Raw genomic sequence first — 8,903 nt, forward strand, 5'->3', positions numbered from 1 at the left:
CCTAGGAAGTCTGAAAATTAAAGAGCCTTGAAAGGGAAGGCATTCCAATTGTACTTAAACAGACGATTATTGAAAAAGGTAAGTATTCCACCCCACCCTCACTGCCCTTTTTCTTTTCTTGTTGAACAATAAAGATTTATTTTGTTATCTTGCCCTAATTGGGAGCATATTTTCAAGAAGTGACCTGAAAAGAAGCAGAAAAATATAATTGGTCATGGAAACAGTAGTTCCCAGACTTGGAAAGGTGGATAGAATCTTGCCCAGAGAAGCTGTGCATGCCCCATGCCTGGAGAAGTTCAAAGCCCAGTTGGATGGGCCAACCTGATCTAGTGGGTGGCATCCCTGCCTATGGCAGGGGGTTGGAGTTAGATCATCTTCAAGGTCCCTTCCAACCCAAGCCATGCTTTGACTCTATTATTCTATGATAGAATAAATTGTAGAACCACAAGGGAATGAAAGTGTTAATAGTTCATTTGAAAATAAATCTCTGTTGAATGGAGAATAAATCATTTGGCTAGAGCTAGGCTCGATTTACTAGGATTCAGCTAACATTAGGGAAAACTTATCACTGTGCAGAAATCATCTGTATAGCCTGTAGTTGTTTTTGCCTCATCACAGATAGAAATATGAAGGCCTGTTTAAAGCCAGAGTGAACTTCCAAGAGAGTTCAAAATGGCCTAGCACTGAGAAGTAAAAGTCCATCATATCAAAAGGCAAGCTATAGGCAAAGCTGCACAAAACATGTTAACTACTTTGATTTCATGGGATCAATATTTACAAATACATGCAAACCTCCCATGCTAGCTTAGCCTGCAGGTCTATTATTTTTTTTTCAGTCATGGGTAAAGGAAATATATTAAAATCAGTAACTTATTTGAAATCATATATGATCTACAGAGTGCTCAAGAACATAACAACTTACGCATTAGGATAGTTTGGCTGTGAAATCAGATGTCATTTACTTGAGATGTCCAAGGCAGGATGAAGCAGGTCTCAGTTTCCTCACAGATTTTAGTTTTATGTTAGCCAGGAAAACTCTTATATAAAACACATATTCTTTTAATGTGATAGAAGTAGTAGAAACCAAGATAAAGTCAGTACTGATTTTTTTTTCTGTAGAAAGTCAGATAAGAATAAAATATACCAACATGATTTTGAGCCATCTGAATTTCAGTTATATGCCATTCTGACAGAAAAGTCATGTCTCTGTCTGTCTCAGTTAAATACATCATTCTGAAGCTCATTGCTTGACTACTATAACAATTGCGTGAAGAAAATGTTTATCTGATGCAAGTAAACTGATGAAAATACATATCACAGAATTAGAAAAATATATATATTTCTATATTTCTTTAAGGATAGTTCCTTCATTTAATTTAATGTGAATTTAACATATGATTTTTACATGAAATATACTTGAAAATGTTTCATTTGCTTTTTTATTATTATTTTATTCCTTTTTCTCTCTTTTTCTCTACAATGTCCTTTGAAATAAAAAAGCTAAGTTCTATTTTTCTTTAAAATACAACTGCAAGAAACAAACATTTTCTTCTGAATACACATTTGAGAAAAGGCATACATTGTTTAAATTGTCTTCAATAAACAATTATTATTATTTTTTTTCCATTTTGACCCTACCATACGCATGGAAAAAAAAAATAAAGCAAATGAGAAACACCACATAATTGCTCTCACATGTCCATATCATAGACTGGGAAGCAAGTGGTAATGTTTCTAATACCATAAACAGAAACATAACTGTTTAGTCATAGACATTATGAACTACTATATTTCCTCCTTCAAATTCTTTGGGTTTGATTCAAAGTTTCCTGAAGTCAATGGATATTGCATCATTAAATCTGACCCTTTTGTTCATTAATTTAATTCAGAATTTTGTTTATAACCATTCATGAAATAACAATACTTTTTGGCAAGTATGTGATAACAATTGTTTACCGAAATGGCATTTGATTAAACGATTTTTCTTTAAATAACTGTAATTATCCAATTAATAGGTATTCAAGATCAAAATGAATGAAATTGAAGAAAAACTCAGATAATGAATAATACCTTGAATGCATCCTCTAACCACTTTAATAATGAAAGCTCACAGCATATTTATAAGTTTGGCATGAAAATTTCTTGGTTGTTGTTCCCATTTAAGTGAATAGGATTTTTTGCCATTATGTGTATGCACTTTACTGGGAAATTGCACTTGAAAAAAAAAAGATGAAGTGGGAAGATAAAGACAATAAATGAAATGATATAATTTTCTTACGGATTCTTTTCTGGGTTCTGTTTATCTGTAATATGCAGGTCATGAGTTTAGACCTAAGATATATATTCAGTCTTTCAAGTAGCAAGAAACTTTTACTGAAGTGCATACATTGTCACATACATCTTGCACAGATCTCTTTGAATCATCATGAAGGAAGGTTTTTCATGTCTCTGGATATACAGCTGGTGTAAGCTGTGTAAAGAAATGATTTTTGTACCTGAGTATGCCTTGGACATGGTTTTGTAAGGCGCTGTGCACCCTTGACTCCCACTGACTTCAGTTGCTCAGCACCCTGTAGAGTAGATCTACTGCCTTGGAAACCAGGTGAAGTAGAAGCTATAATAATCACAATACGTACTCCTCACAGGACACAAACCAGAGACTTGAGGATTTTCACAGTGTTCGTTCCAGACATTTACCTTCCATTTCACACACCCATACTGAAGGTCAGCACAGGGGATATAGCTTCAATTTCTTCTCATTCAAGAGTATCAAAACCAAAATCAACTCTGTGGATTTGTCTCTAAACTCCTCAGGTCAAGGACTCTTGACCAACTTTTCTTCTCTCCAGAAGCTCCCACCTTGGAATGTACCCTGTGTATTCGCTGAACATCCTGACCCAGGCTTCTTACCTGTCTACAAGGGGACAGGGGCTGCCACCCCAGCTCAACTCAGGAAATTAAGGAGAACTTAGGCCAGACTGTCCTTCACTGTCAATCTGCACTGTTCTCGTGATTTCTTGTGACTTCCAGAGTAAATGTTAAAGTGGTGAGTTACTCAAGAAGCACATTTCAACCTGTGAAAACATATTGAATTGAGATGTACATACTTTCCATAGGAGCTTTCATGAGATCACTGTGATGTGTTTATATATTTTTTATTTATTTATTTTTCCCACTTAAATTAATTTATATTAGTTTCTGCTACAGCCCTTCCAAAAATCTAATGACCCAGACACTGTCCTCCTGAGCTACAATAAATGAAAAAGAACAAATAAAGGGAAAGACTCTGTATCTCCCTTAGAGCCTGCAGATCCTGCAAATATCTCCCAGTGGTTCTGTCATTAGCCCTAATGGCAAGCAGCTGAGCCCTGGCACAGTCACATTGGTTTTCACTGAGCAGGTACTTGTGCATGAAAGGGAATGGCTTTGCAAATGTTCCTTCTTTGTTACAAGTGTAAGACATTTAACCATGTAACCTAACTTTGGTGCTGTTGTGGCAATGATACTGTAAGGATAAGCTAAGCCTAGGCTTTACTTTCAAAAATAAACTTGTCACTGCATGAGGAATTTCTCCCTTTCTCCAGTAAATACTTGAATAATGTACATAACCATGACAGAAGTGTTTATTTATGTCTGACATCTAATATAAGTTAGTTATATGGGATATATTTATATTCAGCAAAGATATGAAGATAACTAGAGGATAAAAATTATTCCATCCTTATATAGGTGATTATGGAGGAAGACCTGTTCTCTAAGATGTCTTCCTCTCTCCAGTAATGATAAAGACAACTAAGAACATGATTCATCAAATCTCTGTTAGATGCCACCTTCAAGAGAAGAGGAACTCTCCCTTTAATAATGCCTGTTTTTCATGGGATGACTACAAAAGAAAAGGGTGCGGCACTTGTAAGTAGATGTTCACTTTTGGTTAGATGAACCCCACCCTACTTGTCTATCTTTGACTAACTAACCTTGACTAACCTTATGTAAAATTAATCCATTTGAGACCATTGTGCACCAAGAAGGCATGAAATATCCATTGTTACAAGTCCTCTTCACTTTGTTTCTACAATTTTTTTTTGCTCATGTTTGAACATTGTATATTACATTAGGCCTTTATTCATTACTGTGGTTATGAGTTACAATCCCCATACAAATATTATATATATTATATTTGTATATATTATAGATACAAATATAGTCGGCGCTGAAATGTGAAGATTCAGCTATCAAGATCATAGGAAGTACAGCCATATTGGGTCAGATAAAAAGTCTGCCTCCTATCTCAAAATATGGCAAGAAGCATATATCTCCTGAAGAGCATAAAAATAGGGCAAGCAGCCCTATTACCTGTTATACTTTCTAAGGACAAATAGTTGTAGTTTAGGCACTTTCAGAGCTGGGTTTTATTTTTAAATAAATTTCAGGCCTTGTTGGAGGTCAGGGCTTAATTTTTCACTGGTTTTCACTCCATTAAAATCCATTTCCATCTGACCAAGATATAAATAGATATGTGTTCATTTTCAGAGAGTGATAGAAAATGTGCAGATGCACAGGTTAGCTTATGGCTCTCTCTACCAGAGGGAAGCCTATAACATAAAAATGGGAGTACCTTAACTGTGTTAACCTGATGGGTTGGTTCTGTGAATTTGATCCTGTCAGCATACTGGAGGATCAGACCAACCTAAATTTTGTACAATATTTTATTGCCAGTACTATGAGCTTTAGAGCTCAGAAAGTCATTAAACTCCAAGCTGACACTGGGAATGCCTAGTGGGATTAACCTTCAAAAACTAATTATCAAAGAGATCAACAAAAGGCAGCTTGTACCACTACTTTGTAACAGCATACCGGAGGAGCGAGTGGTGTCAGGAAATGTTGATTAAAAGAATCTGACTTGCTGGAGATCCTTTTATTATGTAGATACAGGTTTCTAAATGTTTATTGAGGATTGATCAATGAAGGGCAGGTTTCTAATTGTAGCTAGTGGTCTAAGCACAATTGCAATGATGATGATTATTTTATAATTTTTCCAGTGTTTTCTAGAAAAAAAAAAAAAAAAATTGAATAAGGTGGTGTACTAGCATCAAGGAAGGATCAGCTTAAAAATGCATGTTTTTTTTTGTTGTTGTTGTTTTGTGTTGTTGTTGTTGTTGTTTGTTTTGTTTTGTTTTTTAATATGAAGGGAGACTATGATAACTAGTGGCTACAGTATTGGTTTTAAATGCTGGGAGGTGAATTCCAGATGTATTCCAAACAAATAAGAAGAATAAATAAATACTGAACTTATGAAAGGGTCAGTATTTCATCAGAAACCACCCTCAAGTACACCACTGTTACCTGTCAAAACTGTTAATTATTCCTCAGATTTCATATCCAGTGGATGAATCTGATCTCAGGCAATGTGATAAAGAGCCAAGCAGAAAATTTTCTACATATACATATACATATATAGATATATGTATATGGACATGGACATTTGTAGATACATGCAAGTTTTTCTATGTGTGTGTGCATGTACATGGTATGTCAGTATATTATGAGTATTTTATGTTATTATATTACATATTATATATATATATATATATAATATCATCACAAGCTTATTTCAGTCTCTGGGCATAGAATTTTTAGAATAATTTGAATGTGACCAGTAAAATAAAATAGTACTTCAGTACAGAAACAAAGAAGACATTCTGTAAATGCTATTGGGACCTCTAAAATGGTGAAGACACTAAAGTGTAGCCTCAACAAACATATTTGAAAGCAGAAATCCCCATGTTCATAATACCAAAAGTAAAGAATCCCAGAGAGCTCAGAATCCTGCACTGTTCTACAGACTGAACACATTTCCAAAAGCTACCACCTACTTGATGCTATTATTAGAACTTGGGGAACATATGTTATATAAATATTGTTAAATAAATCTGATGGTAGCACTATACAGACCAGGCCCCAGATTTAAGAGATCATCAGGGAGGACCCAAAAGAAATTAATGCATTTAATTATAGTTCTGAAGTTCCCAAATAAAATAAATGTCTATTGAATTTATCCCCACTCAGTTTAAGGCTCTTCACAAATGCTATTACATTTTAATTAAAGTGAACTTGTTTTTCCATTTAGTGGTTATTCTAGCTTGATTTTTTTTTTTTTTTTCATTATTTTTACAATTGAATAAAGATGCTAACTGGGGATTAGTTTGTAATAACAGCTGACAGGCCCTGAGGATCCATTGTGCAAACTAATAGTCTATGGATGCAGAACAAACCATATGCCAGTATGGGGGAACCAGTCTGTTACCAGAAATTATCATCTTCATTCACAACTATAGACTACAGACTAGAATGAGTTTTCTTCTGCTGAGATATTCATATTATTTGGAGCCAGTTATTCTTATTGTTTAGAATATGCACTACTGTTCCTCAGAGATGGCTTGTTTGCGTTAGCCTGTGGAGAACAGGGGAAGTTTTCTGTTTTCATGGTATATTTACATGACAGGCATAGATAGCTCATGTTCTGAGCTGGATGGAGATGAATCAGGTTTGGTACAGGAGCACAGTAGATGAGTGAATATTGGCAGCATTCAAAATACCAATCAGGACACAACACTATGCTAGTACGTTTGCACAGTGTCTGGATAAAAGCAAAGGGATTTGTCTCTTTGAGGCTATTCACATAGGCATTTCTAACATTAACCAGATGATGTTTAGGGATCCCAGTCTAATCAGCTGAAAAACAAACAAGCAAAATAAACAACAACAAAAAACCACCCTTCAATACTCCGTTACTGAGTAAAGACTGGAAGGAAATCTTATATCCTGTCAGAATGCGAAGCTACTAAAACTTAAACCACTAAAGACCAGGCAAGTCAGAGTGAAGATAATGACCAGCTAATTCTCTCTGACCCCCAACATGAAAATACCTCTAGGTATTATACTAATTCACGAGTATAGCTGGTACTAAACTGAAGAGATGCGATTTGAGCTCTAGGTCTGCATTAAAACAGGGGTATCATTTTTCAATGTTTACTAACATGCCTTATCTGGGGAAAGAGCATAATTTCAGAAAATGTTTGACTTAAATCATATGATATTTATACCATAGCTCCTCCTGCAGCGATAAAGCAGTACTATATCTCCAGCCAATCTAACAAAATATATACATTTAGGTTACATTTTAGAAAAAAAAAAAAAAAAAAAAAAAGTGTTTATAGATCAAACTAACTGATAATCTAATGTATTGCCAGTCTACCTGGGAATTTAGGATAACTGTTTGGTAGCCAGCTGCCTGTTTATGGGGAGTTATCTTCACTTTCATGAACATCTTGTAGCCTAAATGTTACAGAGGCATTTGAAATTCAAATAAGCATAGATATTTTCCTTAGGCTTTAATTGAATCCAGTGGCAAACAAACTCTTTCTACATTGTGACCCATATTTCAGTAGAGATTTCTTCAAGGAGGAGAGGACTGGTCCCCAAATTAATTCTACTTTCCAAACTCTATCGTAAAAGCTCGGAAATTTTAAAAATCATAAGAAGCTGTCAGAATAAGACAATAACACTTTCTATAATGGATAATATATAGTGTTAATAACTTGAGAGGAAGAAAGTGAAAAATACAGAAGAAATCTTTGACTCTTTAATCTTTTTCTTATTCTGAGCATTTTTACAAGATAATGAAACTGAGTTAATTGGTATTTTATTAAGCTAGTAATATGGAATTTGTTATTCTGATTTATAAGCAAGATTCAGCCAATGGTACAATGGTACAATGTAATGAGTTATTTTAATTATTAATCCCAGGAAATCTGAACACAGTATATTTAGTAAATTTTGGGGGGAAAAATTAGTTTGCAGAAACTTTTGTTGACAGTCCAAGGAAATAAGGAAATTCCAATAAATTGTTAATGAAATAGATTAAAATATTTTCATATAAAAGCTGGACAGCCCCTTATTTTTAAATTGTCCAGATGAATTATGGTTTGCTGGAACAGCAATGGAAACATGGTACAGAGCCTGTCTTAAATATGCAGGTAAATATGCTAAGGAAGATGTTGAAACTGATTCTTCAAAAAGAGAGTCAAACAGCTTAAACTGGGTGTATATTATAGCTCTGTACTGTGAAGAGATTTTCCAAACAGGCCTAAGAGTAACTTGTCTCTGCCTCTGGAGGATGTCATTGCAGTAAACAATAAATTGTGAGACTATGAGGCAGCATACGTTTTCATATGGACTAAATAAAACATATTTATTTCAAATCCTCACAGAATTTGTGAGTGGCCAGAATCAGATACTGGTAGAAAGCCCTGTTGGAAAGGACCACACATGTATGTACTTGTCTAATCTGGGTTTACAAATCTCTAGGGATGGAGATATCATGACTTCCCAGGAAGCCTCTTCCAGCTTTTAACTCTTGGTTCTTAGTCCAGCTAAGCAGAGTTCTTTAAGGCCTGAAGCATATGATGGGTGCCTGCATGCTTCTGAGACACTCACACTCCCACTTGCAGTGAAGATCCAGTCTAGATAAAATGTTCACACTGTCTGTTGTTGGTCCTGAGCTTAGCCTCGGTGGCTGCCATGGCATGGGAGGTGGAGAGACTGATGAGTCATTCCAACGCCTACGATCCAGGGGAACTGTGAGCGCTATTTCTGCACACAGTCAACGGATGGAAGAATTCACAAAAGCTAAATCTGGCAGTCATTACTGGAAGTCTCAATATGGCCCTGAGTCAACTAGACAGCCCAGTCTTATGAACAGAAATAACTAAGGGCCATTAGCTTATGAGAGCCAAAGAAAGTCAGCTTCTTAATGCCAGAAGCACAATAACTCTATATATGTTCCAAAATTGTTTTGTCTGAAGTAAGTAATCAAGAAAAACAAGAAGTGATTTACTAAGGGG

Source organism: Oxyura jamaicensis, chromosome 1 (genome assembly GCF_011077185.1).
Source record: "Oxyura jamaicensis isolate SHBP4307 breed ruddy duck chromosome 1, BPBGC_Ojam_1.0, whole genome shotgun sequence".
Classification (NCBI taxonomy): domain Eukaryota; kingdom Metazoa; phylum Chordata; class Aves; order Anseriformes; family Anatidae; genus Oxyura; species Oxyura jamaicensis.